Raw genomic sequence first — 21299 nt, forward strand, 5'->3', positions numbered from 1 at the left:
TTAAAAGCATTTTTTTGGTGTGCTATCTGCTGCCAAATTACAGACCTTTTCATTGCTTTAGGCACGGCCCAATATCGGGCATGTGGAACGGGAACAAAATATTCCAGTAACTGAAAGAAACTATGTGTGAATTGACCCCAAACAGCAGATGCCTTGATTTGCAGACAATGGCAAGTAGATGCGCTTCTAATCCCACATATCATGCATGATGACCTTTCACTCACAATATTCACCACTGTTGGAAAACTCTACCACAACACTAAGATTAGGGCTGGGCGATATGGCTTCAGAATTTATGTCTCGATATTTTTCAGCAAATTGACAATATACATCTCGATAATTACTGTATGGTTTTGCTCTGAAACAGCATAAGTGTTTTGTTTTTTTAATCAGGGGAACCATCATTTCATCTAAACAGCCACTGTAGCCATGCAGAATTAATATTTCAAAGGGCATCAAGTAAAAACCTATTTAAAAATGATGAAGACATGTTTACCACAGTTTTTCACTAAATGAACACAAGGGAGAGTAAACATTTTCATTGATCTGGACGTTTATACTTATATTTAACATACAATCATATATGGAAGCTTAATAAAAATCTTATTTACCTTCATATATTTTTACTAAAACATTTTTGGAAACCAGATGAATATTGTATAGTACTAAATTATTACTGTGGAACCCAGTCAAGTTTATTATTATAATATAATACTGAATTATTATTTTCTTAATTTTTTTTTAAAATAAATATATATTTCTGTTCTATTTACTTCATCCTAAACTGGGGTTTTTATTCTGACACTGCATGCAGTCGTGTTTATTTCACCTTTACCAAGAGCTTTTATTATGAAACAGAAAATGCAATATTTGTTTGACAGTTATGAGTTTCGCTTCTTGTGAACCACTGTCAAACTCTCTTTTACTGTTCCGCTTTTTGTTCCGAGATTTGTAGAATAACTTTATCGCAGCTACTAATGTTGGAATTGCACAAATGCTTGAACCTGCAGTACTTCACAATGCAGGGGAACTACGCTAAAAACACGAGCCCATGAGCCTTGCCACCCCCACTCTTGCACACAGATCAGCGCATCGCAGTTCATTCTTAAGCACACACAGACCATGTTTATCTGTCTTTAAACGCAGCCTTTGGCAGTTAAATCATCACATATGATCATATCACCATTTTGATGTTATTTTGATTAATTATACAGCCCTGAAGGATCGTGAAATTAGTCTACTGATGCACTCTATGACACTTAATGGCCAAATAAAAGGCTTATTAAAATCATCGTGATATTCACAATATTGTTGAATTTTACATCGTCAGCAAAATCATCGCAATTATATTGTGGGTATTCGATGTATCGCCCAGCCCTTTCTGAGATGTGTTTTTTTTTTTTTTTTTTTTTTTTTTTTACAGATTACAAGAGCACCATGACAATTTCATAACTGCTTCCACTGTTAGCAAAGAGCACAGTACACTTTGGAGAATAAAGGGTAGGCTATATGCTGGAATTTTCTGTAGTTAAATCTCTCAGCATCACCTTGGCGACATCCTGTTTGTAAAGCTTAGTTGTTTCACTATGGTTACCATGCACTTGGTGTCAAGGGGTGAATTAGATGCAGTCAACAAGCCGAGTCAGAGAGAATGGTATGCCTAGATACACAAAGAGCTGCTTCAAATATTCCAGAACATTCCAGGGGACAAGAGTCTTCTGTAGTCCTAACAAGGAGCTTATCAGCCCAGTTACAGTATGCAGGCCAAATTTCAAATGTAAATGATTAATTAGCTAATAACTATAGTGAGGTGTTTAAAAAGCCCTTAAATATACACATTGAGGAGGAGGAAGTCAAGGTCTGACAAATATCTGTAATCGAGGCAAATTATGTGACTAATTATTGTAGGTGGTATCTGATGATACACCATTAGGGGTATTGTGCTGACTGCAATAATCCAAAATCTGATATAACACTTTATGGAATTAGTATAACCCCTTTGATACTTATTTATGCAGTGCTTGCAAGGCAGCAGTTCTAAGTGTGTTATCTATTTTTTTTTTTTTTTTTATAAACTTAATACTTTTAGTAATTTAAGATTCAAGTTTGAAAAGCTCCCTGTGACTTACAATGAATGTAGGCTATGCCATTCAAAATATGACTAGCAGTGATGTCACTGCAATATGTGCATACCCAGCTGCAACTTGTCCTCTTTCTTGCATTTATTTGCACAATTGTGATCTTTTCTTCCTTGCATTTATTAAATCAATAGCTGCATTTACACAAATATGCAAAGACGGTGTTGTGTTCATTCTAGTGCACAGCCGACAAAAAAATAAATAAATAAAAATAAAAAAAAAAGTTAGAAAAGTTGTTGGACAGGTCTCAAAAGCATGGCCGAGCCAGATTAGTTACAGTTTTGAAACCTCTGATCTACAATAGATTGAATTAGGGATGCACCGATACCAATTTTTCTCTTCCGATCCGATTCCGATATCGGAAATCTCAGTATCGGCCGATACCGATCCCAAGCCGATACCAGTGTTGTTTTTTTGCATAATCAGTTTAGAATATCTTTTCATTATTGTGTGGAACTAATTGGGAGTACTCTTTAATATTTAAAGAAACACAAACCTCTAACTACACATTTCTTTCAATATAAATGTATAGCTTATTAAGAAAATCTTTATTGTTAACTAGTATACTGGATAATGTAGCAGCAACATTAACAGTAATTCCAGTCTTAAAGTCTTCAGTAGAAAAGAAACCAGTGTTTTATATTTGCCTTTTTTTTTCTTTAAAAAAATAAAATAAAAAAAATAAAACAATGTTTCAACTTGTATCTGGACTTTAAAGGATTCAGATCTCTTTTTTGTTCAATTTAGTTGTAAGACATTAGTCCACTTTTCATTCAGTTATTTTTTGTAACCCATTCAACTTAAATATTGTTATAAATTGTAAACAAATACTAATGATGACAATAATAATAATAATAATAATAATAATAATAATAATAATAAATTGTTATTAATATTATTGACTTTTAATTTTAGTTTTAAATACAACAATAATATATTTAAATTGTGCACTTTTTAAACCTTCACACTTTTATTTTGACATTCTAAACTCCAGGAAGTCCTGTATGTGTCTGTTTGTAGGCAAGTTCACAGTAGTTTAATTCACATCTTTTTCAAATTCTGGCAAAACAAAAAAAGCACCTCCAGTGCTATTCTAAATGCGTATTATAAGTAAACTGAACTTTTGAGCATCTACATCCGAGATGCTGTTCTTGAGTAGCGCTCAAATATTGCGCACCGCTGTGAAGGCTAAAAATAACCGCGAATGTATCACCAACCTGTGCACGAGTTTGTGTCAACAGAGCAGCACCATTCACTTACGCGCTGGCGCTGCGCATACTATATATTTACTTATTAAACACAGCCTTTTGTGATTCATAGAGCTATCGCAAATTTTCAAGTGGCTTTGAATAAAATGCACGAGTCATATGAACTACTTTAATGGTGTTTTTATGGTTCTTTTATGTCATTTTTGGAGCTTTACAGTTACGAACATCACTAACACACAGTATCGGATTTGGATTGGGCTCGTCGGACCGATACCCGATCCGTCTAAAAGCTTCAGTATCGGAGCCGATACTGATCCATGTATCGGATCGGTGCATCCCTAGATTGAATGCAAGAAGAGAAATCATGGAAACTGAAATAAGAATTAGGACAGGACAAACAAACAAAAAAACCCCCAAGGCCCTTTTTATGCAAGAAAGTGCATGGGTCACGTCACAGGATATACTGAACAGGAGATTTTCCCATGTTGTGTAGAAATGGGTTGAGAGTGGACATGTGACTTCAAAAAAGCTGTGTCATTTTCAAGTACAAAGCCTATCAAGCCTGATCAAAGATCTCAGATTCAAAAGTGAATAAATAAATAAATAAATAAGCAAAAGGACAGGCCTAAATTATTCATAAACAACCAGCTGGCCACTAAACTGATAAATCTCAACACTTAAAAGAACAACTTGAGCTTGTCTTTGACATTCACATTATTGATTAGGAGTCTCCTACTCAGCTCTGTGGCGGATGGAAATTTCCAAATGGTTACACTAAACCACTTAATGTTCAAGGCATGAAGCAAAATGCCAGTCTAGCAGTGTGGCAGTCCTTGGCAACACAGAAAGCAGCTCTTATTATTAGGATGAAAACAAGAGAACCTGCAAATTTAGCTAATCAGCTGCTGACAATGTACTGAAGGGACCTCGAGAAAGAGCAAGAGGTCAGAGCCCAGATTAACTGCTTAAGAAAACAAGTTCATAAAGCCTACATCTATCTTTGCTTTGACCTAAAAGACTAGTGTAAATGATGACATGGAGATAATTAATAATATATGTTACAGTGCAGGGCTCCAGACTGCGTCTAAAATGGTCGCAAATGCAACCAAAATTATATATTGTGACTATAATTTAAAATCTAGTCGCCATTGGTTGACAGTCGGGTAGTGTGCGTTCATATGCGGTTTCATCAGATATCTTGTGAGTTATTGAATACATATTTAGAGCACCAGTGTGTCTCGTGCCGCTTTTCACCTGTTCTGTTTCTGACGAGCTCGCTGCACCACACGAAACAACAAACACAGCGCGGGAGAGTCGTGAACAAATGGCTTGTTTGAACCGGATCTTTTTCATGAATCACCCGAAAAGAACTGAGGGTTTGAACTCAGGAGCTCAGGTTAGCAGTTTGAATCAAATTCACTTTCTCAGCAAATCAGCCGTCAGTGAACTCACAACTGGGAGTGCAGACATTTCAAAATAAGAGTCCCATGTGTACTTCGGCTTCTTTATAATTAAAAGTTCTGGTAATTATTGATTGGGATTGGAGTAGCACAATAAACTGCATCTGGGATTTCATTCAACATGCACTCTTGTAGTCTCTGTGTCTGGGCCATCTGATAACAGTAAAAGACTAAGGCAATGAGACCTTATTCACGCTAGCGCCATCTTTGATTTTGTATGGGAATGACAACAGTCTCTTCAATGGCATGAATGGTATAAAGCTGTATAAAGCTCCTAGATCACATCTGATTTTCCACAACTCATGTTGTCTGGAGTTCTTTGTATACAGAATGTTCTTGGACAGATATTTTATCAATGTTTTGTCTGCAGAATGATCCAAAGACACTTTAAAATGCAGTACATCCCATTGAAGAGATGGTAAGTCTATCCCTCACAGCCTCGTTGTCATTCCCATTAAAAATAAAAGATGGCGCTAGAGTGATAAGGTCTTGGTCTTGCTGTAAAACAAATATATATATATATATATATATATACACACACACACACATACATATACACACACACAGACACAGTACTGTGCAAACGTTTTAGGCACTTGTGAAAAATGTTGCATAGTGAGGATGTCTTCAAAAATAATGACATAAATAGTTTTCATTTATCACTTAATGTCATACAAAGTCCAGTAAACATAAAAAAGCTAAAATCAATGTTTGGTGTGACCACCTTTGCCTTTAAAACAGCACCAATTCTCCTAGGTACACCTGGACACAGTTTGTCTTGGTTGTTGGCAGATAGGATGTTCCAAGCTTCTTGGAGAATTTGCCACAGTTCTTCTATCTATTTAGGCTGTCTCAATTGCTTGTCTCTTTATGTAATCTCAGACTGACACGATGTTCAGTGGGGGGCTCTGTGGGGGCCATGACTTCTGTTGCAGGGCTCCCTGTTCTTCTATTCTAATCTTTTCTATTTGCAAAAGTAATGTTTGGGAGTCTAACATTTATATTTCCTATTGACACTAAGGCTGAAGATATAAATAACCATCTTAAGACAAATGCTTTTGTGAAACATCTTATGTGCCTAAGACTTTTGCACAGTACTGTGTGTGTGTGTGTGTGTATATTATATATATATATATATATATATATATATATATATATATATATATATACACACACACACACACACACACACACACACACACACACGAGACTTAGGAAAATTGAGGGACTCACAACTATTACACAAGGTGCAAACATCCTATATGCATACTATATGTAATTATCTGTAATGTAGATTGTGAAGAGCAGTATTAAATACAATAAAAATATTTGATCTCTTACATTTGTATAAATTATGAAAGGGGTGTGAACATTTATGAGACAGAAGGGAATACAAACTTATCTTCTCAACTATATACTGTTTATTAAACCTCCGATTAATAGGTTATCAGCTGTCTTCCTTCTGCTTTATCTAAATCGAGCAATTATGTGATTTGGTGACTAAAAACAGCCATTTGGCTCCTTAATGTTTCAGTTTAGCTGAATGGCTTTTTTTTTTTTTAGTCTGGAGCCTTGTCAGACTAAGATGTGTGTATAACACATTTTTAATGGCAGTCTTTGTTGATTTATTAACTGGGTGATTCTTACAAAACCTGTCAGGAAAATGCCCTGGTCATATTTAATTATATATTTTTTAATTATATATTGCATAAAAACATTAAGCCTACTTAAGGACCATCAAGATGTATACATTTTTTTTGCATTCTGACATTATTTTCAGAACACTTCACATTATCATTATCGCAATGTATCATGGACGTTCTACTTTTAACTGTTCCCACTGTTTTCAGTGATGATTCTCATTACTGTAACACAATGATGCTGTTCAAAAATTATATATTTTTTTAATTAAAATTAGTGAAAATAAAAGAATTGTACCAAAAGAGGACTACTATGATGCATAAATACTTTATAATTCAAATAATATATAATTATTTTCCATGTTGCGGTAATAATATTATGATGGCCATCTTTTTTTTTTTTTGCATTGCGGTAATGAAACATGGGGTTTAAAAATGTTCTTAATTGTCATGAAAATGCACTCACTGAGCCAATTTATTAGGAACACTATGGTCATAATAAAGTGCCCGATGTGGTCTTCTGCTGTTGTAGCCCATCCACCTCAAGGTTCAACGTGTTGTCTATCCTGAGATGCCATTCTGCTCACTACAATTACAAAAAACCAGTCTCGCCATTCTCTGTTGACCTCTCTCATCAACAAGGCGTTTCTGTCCGTAGAACTGCTGCTCACTGGATGTTTTTTGTTTTTGGCACCATTCTGAGTAAACTCTAGAGACTGTTGTGCGTGAAACTCTCAGGAGATCAGCAGTTACAGAAATACTCAAACCAGCCCATCTGGCACCAACCAACATGCCACGTCGAAATCACTTGTTGATATGAACATTAACTGAAGCACCTGACCTGTATCTGCCTGATTTTATGCATCGCACTCCTGCCACACGATTATCTGATACGATAATCACATGATTAAGTAGGTGAACAGGTGTTCCTAATTAAGTACCCAACAAGTGTAATGGCATTTTCCAAACTGCATTTTTGCGCCCATCAAGGGCACTGCGGGGAAGGGACGCCACTCAAAGGGTTGCTCCAAACGAAAGCAAGCAAATATTTTTTTTCCCTTAAGTGCCCTCCCACAAGACTGTTAACAAAAAGTACATTACTACAGTAATGCCATACTCCCTTTGAAGTGCCCACATCAAGAGCGTTGTCCTTCAGAGTGAGTAGGGTTGATGATCAGTTGCGATTGGAATTCACTATAAGTCAATGTAAAAAATCTTAAATGCTTTAAAACTAAGCTTCATTTCATACATTCAAAATATAATTTATTAATTGTTTCTTTCTTAACGGAGTAAAATAGGACCATGGCATTTTCTTGACAGCTTTAGGGAGAATCAACCAAGTTGCCAAATGTTAAAACAAGATTTTTTTTTACATTGTCTTAAGGAAATTTGAGTGGTGATTGCCCATGCAAAACTAACCGCCACGATGCTATGAGGTTGCGGTTTGCTTGGGCATTGCTATGAGGTTGCTAGGGTTTTCAGGTGGCTGCTTACTGGCCCAAGTCAAAAGAGCCCACCCCACGAGATATCCATTTTATAAGTCAATCACTCCAAAACAAGCCACATTATTTGAGATATCACTTATGTCCATTGCAATCAGTGTGGAACAAGTTATGCATCAATGTTTAGTACTTAGGATAGATTTAATCTTTTTCAACTAGTGTGTAACATGCAATCACAATGCTTTGACGTGGCTTGATAAGATGAGTTCAAGAGAGAAACAAGATGAACTTGTCTATAGATACCTTACCATTTCAGCTAGGCTATAAATGTGCTGACAAATAGACCAAACAAAAAGTTGTGTGTAGATTTGTTTAACCTTCCCAACAACGCCTGTCTCAGGGATTCCTATTTTAAATTGAATAATACTGACCAAAAAACTAAGAGGTTGGCATGCCACTGCATAATAATGTATCACGACAACCAGGTGATTATTATGCAACACGTAAAGGAGCTCTAAAGATGTGGGCTATCAGACAGAAATGGGTCCTGCGCATCAGGCTAATTTACAAAATGCAAATACAGTGCAAATTCTGTTTTTGTGTATATCTCACACAAAGTTTTTTCAAAAATTCAAACAAAATCTGGCAATCTGAGTAAACACAAAATACAGTGTTTAAATTTTAATGTTATTTATTGAAGCAAAAAAGTTATCCAATACCAACTGGGCACATGTGAAAAAGTATCTGACCCCTTAGTTACTAAATCCACAAATCTATGAAACTGCATTCATAATGGGGTTCAGCTGTACTAGACACACCCAGGCCTGATTACTGCTTGCCCTGTTTAATCAAATCAACACCTAAATAGATATTTTTCAGCAGCATGAAGTTGGCTAAAAGGTTTCCCCCAGTAGCACACTATGCCATGGTCAAAAGAAATTCCAGAAATGATGAGGAAAAAGGTGATTGAAATACATCAGTCTGAGAAGGGTTACAAAGCTATTTCAAAGGCTCTGGGACTCAAAAGAACCTCAGTGAGTGCCATTATCTCCAAATGGAGAAAACGTGGCACAGTTGTGAACCTTCCCAGAAGTGGCCAACCTTCCAAAATTCCACCAAGAGCACAGCGACAACTCATCCAGTAAGTCACAAGAAAGCCAAGGACAACATCCAAGGAACTGCAGGCCTCTTTTGCATCATTAAAGGTCACTGTTCATGATTCCACCATCAGAAAGACACTGGCCAAAAATGGTATCCATGGAAGAGTGGCGAGGTGAAAACCACTGCTAACCCAGAAGAACATTAAGGCTCATCTGAATTTTGCCAAAACACACCTTGATGATCCTCAAACCTTTTGGGAGAATGTTCCATGGACTGATGAATCGAAAGTGGAACTGTTTGGAAGACAGGGGTCCCGTTACATCTGGCATAAATCAAACACAAAATTCCAAAAAAAGAACATCATACCTACGCTCAAGCATTGTGGTGGTAATGTGATGGTGTGGGGATGTTGTGACTTGTAATAATTGAGGGAAACATAAATTCTGCTCTCAACCAAAAAATCCTAAAGGAGAACGTCCGGTCATCAGTCCGTGAGTTGAAGCACAATTGTAAATGGATTATGCAGCAAGACAATGATCCAAAGCAGTTAATCAAAGTCCTGACTTGACCCCGATTGAGATGCTGTGGAAGGATCTTAAATGGGCAGTTCATGCTTGAAAACCCTCCAATGTGGCTGAACTAAAGCAGTTCTGCAAACAAGAGTGGTAAAAAATTCCACCACAGTGTTGTGAAAGACTGATCTCCAGTTATCGGAAGCGTTTGCTTGCAATTGTTGCTGCTAAAGGTGGCACAACCAGCTATTAAGTTTAAGGGGGCAGTACATTTTTTCACATGGGTGATATAGATGTTGGATATCTTTTTTGCTTCAATAAAAAAATATATATAAATTTGAAAACTGTATTTTGTGTTTACTCAGGTTGCCTCGGGAGTGGTGATGGCGTAGTGGGCAAAAGCACATAACTGGTAATCAGAAGGTTGCTGGTTCGATCCCCACAGCCACCACCATTGCATCCATAAGCAAGGCACTTAACTCCAAGGTTGCTCCAGGGGAATTGTCCCTGTAATAAGTGCACTGTAAGTTGCTTTGAATAAAAGCATCTGCCAAATGCATAAATTAATATGTAAATGTTTAATCTTATCTCGTTTGAAGATCTCAAATAAAATACAAAAAAAAAAAAATAGAAAACAGTTGGTGCATTGGTTTGGTTATTATGGTTTACTACTCACAGCATTGCCACAGAATGAAACGGAGCTGTTTTCTGCTTAGATCTAATCTCATAGCTCTTTGGCTATGATTCAAACCCATCTTGAAATAAGAACCCATATTCTTAACAATTGCAACAAGAAGCTAACACAAACTTTCACTATCTGAAAAAAATAAATAATCAAACCAGTTTGTCACATTACTGTCATCACCATAGCAATAATCATTCAGTTCAATATTCAAGACAGTGCAGTAAACTGACATATATTGCAGTACATATTATAATACTGATGCAGAGTGTTACAAATGAAAGCAGTTAAGCGCAATCTAGCTCACACAACCCATATGGCGCTCCAACTGTTTTCATGACAGGCTGTTGGATGAATCTGAGGAAAGTCTGTCACTTACAGAGGAGGCCTGCATTACAGCCAAGCAGCAGCAGTAAAATCTCCTCAAGGACAGCTGGGTTTAACTGTAATCTCAACAAGACACATTCAGCATGCTTTAAGGACAGGTCACCTTATCACCATGTCCACCGTGGGTATAGGGGCTAACAACCCCATAGTTACAGAGAGCTATTCTAGTGCCCACTTTCTGCTTTGGGATGTTGCGAGCAGCCTGGTGTGACTCTGATGTGAACGCAAGGGTTTGCCTTGTCTTTTAGACATCCTGTCCATTGCTCGTTGGGAGATCTAATTCATTTGGTTTTGCTTGGCCTTGATGGACTACAAAAACTAAAGACTGATATGGGATTTTTGAGGCCGATACCGATACCGATTTTAGAGAGGGAAAATTCACTGATTACCGATATGGTGGCCGATATAGATAATTTTTGAGCTGGAATGGAAACAGACCTTTTCTATGTGGATTGTTTGACTATGCAAAGGTACTCAGAAGGCTGCTTTCTTAAATATTTTTTATCAAAGAATATTTGACATTATTATTATACATTGTCAACAAATTCTAGAAATGAACACTGAGAAAATAAATAAAAATACAATAAATAGCTTAATAAACATCAGTACTGTTTAGTATCAGTCAAATGCTGACCATTAAAATAAAGAATAAATAAAAATAAAATAAATAGCTAAATAAACATCAGTATTACTGTTTAGTATCAGTCAAATGCTGACTATATTAATACTACCGAGTCAAGCGATAAACGCAACAGTGGTGTTATACCGTATTCTGCTATACAAGTTCAGGGGAAACTTTCAACGGTGGAAAACCAGACTTTTAAATATTACATTTTATAAATGCAACAACTGGAATTGCTCGGTTGAAGGGGGTACCAAACTGTGAATCCTGAACAAAACAGTTTGGTGAATACATGTTTACACATTAGCTTCCACTCAGCTGACAACAATGAAAGTAGCTACGTGATTAGCTAGTTAGCTATAAGCTCATTGTCACGGAGAGTAAAAGATGGACTTTATTTACTTTCCAACACTGCGTCTCACCAACTAGGTAACAACGTAGCGTGAAATCAGCACTCAACAGACACAATCCACCACCACACTGTTGTCTGCTGAGCTGCAAAAAGATGCTCTGATGTTTACCTTTCAATCTGCTACATTACTGACTGCACTGACAATCTATAGCTGGCTAACAGCAAACAGACATGAGTGACATGGTTGTCAGGGACAGGGTTAAAGTTATATTAGTTATATTGAAAAGGGAAAATGATGGGGTCATTGTTTATTATCTTTCCAGTATGTATTTCACAAACTAGTTAGCAGCTTACCGAGAAGACACGCTAAACTCCGCACCGCTTAACTCCGCCCTGTCTGCAGAGCTACCGTCAGCTCAGAGTCAGCTCTGTAAACAATGGAGTCGGAGCGCACTCTGCTGGACAAACTACGTTATGACACCAATTCTAAAGCATTGTTTTCTGCATTATATGTTCTGAAAAAAAGTTTTCCTATCGGCGCATATCGGTAAACATATACGGCGATACCGATATATCAGTGAAAGGCTAATATCGGCCAACTGATATATCGGTCGGGCACTAACAAAAAAAAGTGTCTATCACAATATATTACAACAGGAGGGACATGAGTCAATGACTTCATATTTCGGAATCACTCACATAGGCGTGGAATATTTACAAGGTCAAAATGTAATGTTCTCTCAAAGAAACATGTTTTTTATTATATCTTTTAGAAATCAGGACACTAGGGTTAGTTTTTCTATTTATCTTAGTGGGTGGTATAACAATACACTGCCATAACACCATAAACATGTCTACAGTAATTTGGGCAAAACCATAATAGGGAGTTTTCAAGTTAGGACAGGTAGCACACTAATCTTGTAAGAACAAAACACACCATAATTGAAAGGTCTTTCATGTGTTTAAGGGCACATACAGGAAACAGCAGGTGCTTACATAAAGTACAGCCTTTATAGTCTATTATTAAGACTATCCATTCATTCATTCATTCATTCATTCATTCAATTAATGAATATTTGCCACAACCTAAACACAAACGAATATACAAGTACTAGTTTGAATTTTTTATCCATTTTAAGCAGGAAGTGAAACACAATTGCTTCACGTATGTTTAAACAATTCAAATAAAACAAGCTCAACAACTTATTTAAATGATTAAACTATTAAACGAGCACAATTCTCCCTCAGAAGCTGCTCCAGAAACAGCTCTATAAAGAATCAAGTTTCACATCCTAATTAAACGAAACTGAAGCTATTTTAGAAAACCTACACCAAGAGGACAGGACACACCTTTATTTAAAAAAAAATGTTGGACATCTCGAACCCCCTTAAAACAGCTTATTATTATTTATTTTTTTTACAGTTAATACTGATAGATTATGTTACATGTTGAATCTTCAGCTGTTAAGGATTCCACCCAACTTAGCAGCATCTTAAAGCGAAAAAAACAAAAAATCCTATTGCAAATGAAGTTAACCTCGGCTATTAAAAGATGGTGCAGCTGTTTTTGTGCTTAATACCCGACCCGGGTAAACACACACACACACACACACAAAACTAAATACGTAACACTTTGTCCTTTATATTAACCAACCTCATTAATAAGAAATAAATGTATTTCTACGCTTTCGTGTTAGCTCGATAGCTTAGCGCTGTCAGCATCTATTCCTGCTGCCGCACACACACATCAGTCGACGCACAAAACAGCTCTAAATCCACGATAAAATCATTATATACTCATTAAATACAGGGTAGAACGGAATTAAACGTGTAATGAATGCGACGTCAAAAGCGAGGCACAATCAGTAAATACTGTTATAAATATAGGTTGAGTCGCACTGAGGTGATCCCTCAGCTGGCTCATCCGACAGCTAGCATCCGCTAAAGTCACTCCATCGAAAACACCCGCACTTACCAGGTCAAATCAGCCGATAAACTAGACCAAGCCGATTAATTTCACTAGTCCTTGGTCCAAAACGCGGCGATGTTATTGATGATAGCAACGGAGACTAGCTACAGCACAGTGTTGAACTGGCTGTGGGTTTTGTGGAATGGAGACAGTGATAGTTACACACCCAGAGCGATGCGAAAAAAAAAAAAACCGCTGACCCCGCCCCCCTCTCTCTCTCTCCCTCTCTCCCTCTCTCTCTCTCTCTCTGTCTCTCTCTCGCGCGGGCGCGCGCGCGCCAAACGCACACTTGCAGTCGGCATATCCACTGGTTTGAGTTGTTTCCAGAATATTCCACTCATGACTTTGCACATATTAACATTATTTTACCTGAGATCTTTTTATTTTATTTTATTTTTTATTGAATATTGATGGAGCAACATATTTTGGAAAGAAATAATAACGAGAGGTTGTTTTGATTAAAATGTAGTTAAAAAAATAAAAGGTGGTTAGCAGGCCTTTTACCCCACACTTGGGATACAAGCCCCACACACTTGGGGTAAAAAGTGATATTGTGTAAATATAGGGGCAATAGTTACAGTGCAAAATTTGTCAATTAATTTAAATAATTTTGAGACAGCAAAATGTTATTTGAGTAACAAATAAAGATAATGGTTACTCAAAATAAGGACTGCAAAAAAGTGTGCACGATTAGTGCAAATCTAATACAATCTGTTATGTACAATGCAAATGTTTTTGTTTATTTTTTTGTCCTGGAAAACCTGGAATTTTGCAATGCAGTTTTCCAGACATGGAAAATAGGCTAACTAAATGTCCTGGGAAATAATTGTTTGTCCAGATCACATCTGGCATTTTATAACATCTCAATTATTATATAAACAAATTAATCTCGATTGGATCAGTCAATGTGAGCTCATTTTGAAAATGTGTCCAAAAAATCTATTCGCCCCACTTAATAAAAACAATGTTTTTTTATAGGGGCTTTTTACCCTTTTTATACTTTCACTTATTGAACAGTTAAAGGTGCACTCAGTAATTTTTTGTCTTTGTGTCATGTTGGACTTACACTGACACCTAGCGGCTTGGATGCAGCATCATTTAAAATCAATAGTTTTCAGTTTCAGATGCCATTGTAGAAATTTAATATTCACAGTCAGCCATGATTACTTTAATCAATGAGTGAAAGTGTCAAAAAACAGGACGGTTACTGAGATTAAGCAAGTAGGATTCAGCTGGTCATGTGATTCTAACATGGCAGCCCCCATGAGGGGACCCTCTCCATGAAGAATAAAACAGCTTTTATGACATCTTTATTTTAATGTGAGTGGTCTTGATTTGCCATATATATTGCAAAATTACAATTCATGTCTTTAGGAGTTAAACTTTTTTAAAGAGGAAAAAAGTACTGAGTGCACTTTTAATAATAATAATAATAATAAAATGTTTGATTTAATCACCTTAACAAAACTGAAAATGATAAATAAGTATTTTGTCTAAAATTAATTTAAAAAGAATATTGAAAATTAGATAAAATTGCCTCATACTTTAGAAATACATGCAAAGGTCTCATGGATCAGGAATATTTTTCAGTGCATAGTGACAAACAGGTGTTTAGGAAAGTGCTGAGGTAGTTTTTGTTGCTATTTAGTGTTTTGTGAGAAAATAAATCAAAGGAGCCTTTAGCCCGTGGTACCCTAATATTGAAAAGTCATGTTCTATGCAGCCCCCAATTCCAAAATGTCAATTGAATTCATAATTATTCAGCTAACCTTCACTGGGTTCAGAATCAGAATCAGAATCAGCTTTATTGCCAAGTATGCTTACACATACAAGGAATTTGTCTTGGTGACAGGAGCTTCCAGTGTACAACAATACAAAAACAATACAAAAACAGCAGCAAGACATAGATAATAATACAAAATAAAAAATAAAACTAATTATACACATACGTACAGACACACACATACATACATACACACATACACATGGGTAGTGCAAATCTAATACAATCTGTTATGTACAGTGCAAATACAAATCTGTTATGTACAAAGCAAATGTTTTTTTTTTTTGTTTTTTTTTTGTCCTGGAAAACCTGGAATTTTACAATGCAGTTTTCCAGACATGGAAAATAGGCTAACTAAATGTCCTGGAAAATAATTGTTTGTCCTGGAAAATATTTTAGTATAATGAAACTGTAGAGACTGTGTTGCTAACAAGGTTTTTGTTACATGTACAAAAACTAGGTAACGATTGGGACTCGGGATAGGTGTCAAATATAAAAAGCTACCATCGTTTTGTCACTTCCAGCGGCTGCGCATTGTGAAAAAACATCAGTGGTTGACTGTCATGAACGAAGTTCTTTCATGTACATTCTCTGCTCACCTGAAATCATCTTTGCTTATTCTCCAATGATGGAATCATAGAATCCAATCATAAAAATGGAATTAGCTATAAATCGTGGAATGTCACAGAATTGTTGGGACTAAAATGAAAGTTTAATTGCACAATGCACAATTAATCAATTTAAAATTGTGATTTGCCCCAGTGTGATTATTAAACCGCAAAAGGCTGCGATTTAATTAAATAAATACATTTCTGCATGTGCTGAGCCCTTCAAAATGAATGTATGAAGCCTGATGCTCAAACACTGAAAACACTGCATCATGATGGTCATGCGCGATCTGAGTGTGTGTGTGTGTGTGTGTGTGTGTGTGTGTGTGTGTAGTAGTAGTAGTAGATGATAGAAAGCAGAGTGCTCTGAAGCACATACAGACTATATACAGTATTTATTTAGTTGAATCACAGCTTTTTGGGGTTAATCTCACTTGGACATGTAGCGAATTGCTTACTGGTGGTAAGAAACCAGTGTCAAAAACTCACAGAAACGCCAAAGTAAACGCTTGATTTAAATGGACAAAAAAATAAAAAATAAAATAAAATAAAATAAAAACAACCAAAAAACAAATAAAATAATAATAATAAAACAATGAATATAAACACTGAATGACGCTGACTCGCTTTATGTCACCAACTGGCTCATATTACACACAAAAATGGTCTTTTGCCTCTACCTGCTGGCTAAAATATGTAATGTCACAACATTAAATGTAAAGAAAGAGACATCTCTAAATACATCTGCACTGCTCTTACAGTGAAGCATCCGAGCGCTGATGGTGTGAGACCATCAGTACTCATAGAACGTCTCTTGTCCATTCAGATTCAAGGACCTGAACTAACTGTTGTATATATATATAGATACACTGGCAACCAAAAGTTTGGAATAATGTACAGATTTTGCTGTTATGGAAAGAAATTGGTACTTTAATTCACCAAAGTGGCATTCAACTGATCACAATGTACAGTCAGGACATTAATAACATGAAAAATTACTATTATAATTAAAAAAAAAAAAAAAAAAAGAAGTTTTTTTTCTCATCAAGAGTTCTTATCAAAAATCCTCCATGTGCAGCAATGACATCTTTGCAGATCCTTGGCATTCTAGCTGTCAGTTTGTCCAGATACTCAGGTGACATTTCACCCCACACTTCCTGTAGCACTTGCCATAGATGTGGCTGTCTTGTCGAGCACTTCTCACGCACCTTACAGTCTAGCTGATCCCACAGAAGCTCAATGGGGTTAAGATCCATAACACTCATTTCCAATGATCTGTTGTCCAATGTCTGTGTTTCTTTGCCCACTCTAACCTTTTCTTTTTATTTTTCTGTTTCAAAAGTGGCTTTTTTCTTTGCAGTTCTTCCCATAACTGCACCCCTGAGTCTTCTCTTTACTGTTGTACATAAAACTGGTGTTGAGCATGTAGAATTCAATGAAGCTGTCAGCTGAGGACATGTGAGGTGTCTATTTCTCAAACTAGAGACTCTGATGTACTTATCCTCTTGTTTAGTTGTACATCTGGCCTTCCACATCTCTTTCTGTCCTTGTTAGAGCCAGTTGTCCTTTGTCTTTGAAGACTGTAGTGTACACCTTTGTATGAAATCTTCAGTTTTTTTGGCAATTTCAAGCATTGTTTAGCCTTCATTTCTCAAAACAATGATTGACTGATGAGTATCAAGAGAAAGCTGTTTCTTTTTTACCATTTTTGACCTAATATTTACCTTAAGACATGCCAGTCTATTGCATTCTGTGGCAACTCAAAAACAAACACAAAGACAATGTTAAGATTCATTTCATGAACCAAACAGCTTTCAGCAGTGTTTGATATAATGTCAAGTGATTTTCTAGTACCAAATTAGCAATTTAGCATGATTACTCAAGGATAAGGTGTTGGAGTAATGGCTGCTGGAAATGGGGCCTGTCTAGATTTGATCAAAACTGATTTTTTGTTTTTTTTAAATAGTGATGGTGCTGTTTTTTACATTAGTAATGTCCTGACTATACTTTGTGATCAGTTGAATGCCACTTTGGTGAATTAAAGTACCAGTTTCCTCCAACCTTTTGGCCGCCAGTGTATATATATATATATATATACCAGACGCACCAGAGGACCAACCCCAAATAAGGACAAATACCAGTAGTGCCTTTTCTTGGTTGTTTACTGCAAGCATAAAATGGGACAGCTTTACAACAAATGTCTTTGTTCTTGTTTCACAATCTCTCTTCAGAATGTTTCATGCAGACTGAAGAGTGCAGCACCAGGGGAATATACCATTGATCAAGGTGGGGGTATTCCACATCGGCAACACAAAAGAACATAAACATTTCTCTAAAAAAATACATGCAGTACAAGGAAGTAGTGCGATATAATGTGTGATAAACACCGAGATTAAATGCTGTGTAAAACAGTCGCAATTTCCATTCTGCATAAGTTTTATATATACTCCTAACTCCTCCCCTATAATGAAATGATGGACCATCCCTTAGTCTTCCTGCACCTGGCTAAGAACCAAATTTTTTCTTAAACAAAGTGACAAAATAAAGTTTGATGAATTATAACACTTTTTACATCATTACATATATAAGCAATCAGACTTTTGAACTCCTGATCGCTCACGATACATATTATCAGCACCGCACTTTATTAGCCTCAGACTGGACTCACATTTTATACTTCACTTAATAACACACTGGTAACTGACTATCAACCGACAGCTGAATGTCAACACAACATATATTTTATTTGTATACAGTCTTTTTATTTTGCGTATACTGTATATTGTATATTATTAGGTGTATACTGTGTTGTGTAACAAGATGTGTAAACTGTGTTATGTGTAAATCAGATGTTTATTGTAATTGTCATACTGCTATGTTGCTTGGAACCACACCCGAAACTTTCACCCACTGTTGCACTTGTGTATATGGTTGAGTGACAATAAAAGGATTTGATTTGATAGTAGCCTACTACTGTATAGTAATGTAATGTTTACTGTAATTAAATAATAATTATAATAATGCATTAAAGCAAAATCTCACATCTGTGATGTTCTGTTGTGCAGCAACTCATTTGACAAAAATATCTCCAGTGTTGTTTCGGTTTGTACTCTGAGAAAAAAAAAAGTATTATTATTTTTTTAATGAATTCATTTGATTAGACACCATTTTGATGGTAACATTTAATTAAACTATCTAATATAGAAATAAGAAAAAAAAAAAAAAAAAAATCCGTGTGTTTTTGCTATCTGTTGGACACACGAAATGTCCTGGAAATGACCTGGAGAATTGTGCCTTGAAAACAGCGGGAACCCTTTTTCAGTTTAATAAAAGTGTGCTAACTGTGCAAGCAATGAACATGAACATAATCGGTTTCCCTTTTTATCCTGACGTAATGAAGCACAGTTGTGTTTATTAAGTGCCATGTTTATATTTGAATAGACGGTTTTAATACAAACGATGCACAATTTAAATAACACAATTCTCAGTGTTGTAACTTAAAATTTTGAATCAAACCAGCCACATAACAATGTAGGCTACTAATTTATGTTAAACTAGAGCGCCACCCAGTGTTTGCTCACATACTTGCAAACAAACTGAAACTATTTTTCCCCCCTTTTCTTCTTCTAATGTGTACATGTCTTCCCTTTTCTCATCAGTATGGACCCACTAGCCCATATTTAGGTTATTAAAGTGTCGTTTTGGTCAGTTTTGTTATTAAATGATAAAGTTTCAGATTAAACCCATTCTTGACTGCAAACTGCATGTTTTTTTAGAAGTATGGTTGAGTAGTATGTTAGTATGATATTCTGTGTGCCATGTATGTTGCCTTCTCATGTGACTAGAAAAAGGTTAGGAATTTAATCCTCACCCTGTCCTCCACCACTGACATCCATTATTACAACTGGAAGTGTGCTTCAATTAACCCTTAAATGCATGGGAATTTCACCAAACACTCACATATTAGTTTCTTTAGAGACCCAGCATGTATATCTATCACAAATGGATCTACAAAATCCCCAGATAGTGTACCATTTTCAAAATATTTTCAAGACAATTAGAAAACAATAGAATAAAATATATTTATCTATTTTGATGTTTTATTTTTCATATATCAAACATATAATGCAACAAATCAGGACAAATCTAGAACAGGATTTATTATTTTCCCACTCAAATTTCATGAGACAACTGGCTGTCAAACACATATTGAGCTACACATAAGTATTTTCTCAGGCACATATTGAGTCTAAATAGATGCAGAATTTACATAATTTCAGTAGTACACCCAAATGACAATAGTCATATCATACTGTTCGTGTATTATACTTGCTATAGTTTACTTCCGTGTTGTTTCTTCATCAAATAGCAATGTCAAATGTAAATCAAGTCAACCACTGAAACAACAGCGCTGCCTTGAGTAAGAAATAGCATGTATATTACGTATGTGTACATGCATATGAGATGCTGATAATTCACCATTGTTGCACAGAAAATCAATGTGATATAGTATTTATTTGTATGAATATAGTACTAATTTCTCTTGTAATAAACAAAGAAATAGATATCCGGTGATTGTAAATGTATATAGATATGAAATTATCATAAAAATATAATTTATGGAAGTGCAAAAAAAAAAAAAAAAAAACATACCTAGGGACCCTAAACACTTTTGGTACTGAAGCCAATATAAATACAAAAATGTGTCGCAATTTAGCCTTTATTTATTTATTTATTTTTTATTATACTATTTATAATAGAAAGATTGAGGAATACTAAAGAAATGTGGGCACAACTCCAAAATATTAATGAGGTACAAGGGTGAAATGAGGTCCCAGGTCACTAAAGACCTTTAAGGGTTAAATTGAAGGTTGTGTCAGTCAGGATAAAAGCTATATGCTGTGAGATATGCTGTGTGTAAACATACCAAAAATACATGGAACATTTATCTGTGAACTTATAATGTTTGACATTTGATGGTATAGCCTCAAGAGTCTGAAAGATGCATTATAACATTTAAGTGCTAAGTGGCTTTAGAGATCACTGCCACTCCGGGGAAAGGGAATCCCAAAGGCTCTGGAAAGCTCTAGAGGCCCAATATAGAGACTGTTGTATGAAATGTAGCTAGTTAGGTGCAAACCTTTAATCAAAAGGAAAATCTAAATGCATATTGTCAGAAAGTTATATGAACAGAAATCCATTTTTAACTATTCATTGGAAAACATGGAGGTCTCTGCACTTTTTTTGCCTGTTTGTATTATTATCATTTATTTTTTTCACGCTTCCCTGTGTTTACTTCTACAGTGTGCAGTTTGTTTTCAATGGAGAGAGGACAGTGGAGAGGAATTCCACATAAAAAACTCCGATCTTAACTCCAGCTTTACAATAACCCGAC

General features: G+C 35.8%; 1 protein-coding gene across 3 annotated transcripts in view; it reads right to left on the reverse strand.

Moving 5' to 3' along the window:
* The window catches only part of LOC127412882 (protein FAM13B-like), a 68314-nt gene extending 54637 nt beyond the window's left edge, over positions 1-13677 (reverse strand). For all 3 annotated transcript variants that reach the window (XM_051649578.1, XM_051649579.1, XM_051649577.1), the window contains exon 1: positions 13520-13677. The gene's annotated coding sequence lies outside the window, so the exon portion shown is untranslated. The remainder of the gene's footprint in view (positions 1-13519) is intronic.
* Positions 13678-21299: the final 7622 nt, after the last annotated feature.

Source organism: Myxocyprinus asiaticus, chromosome 22 (assembly GCF_019703515.2).
Source record: "Myxocyprinus asiaticus isolate MX2 ecotype Aquarium Trade chromosome 22, UBuf_Myxa_2, whole genome shotgun sequence".
NCBI classification, from domain to species: domain Eukaryota; kingdom Metazoa; phylum Chordata; class Actinopteri; order Cypriniformes; family Catostomidae; genus Myxocyprinus; species Myxocyprinus asiaticus.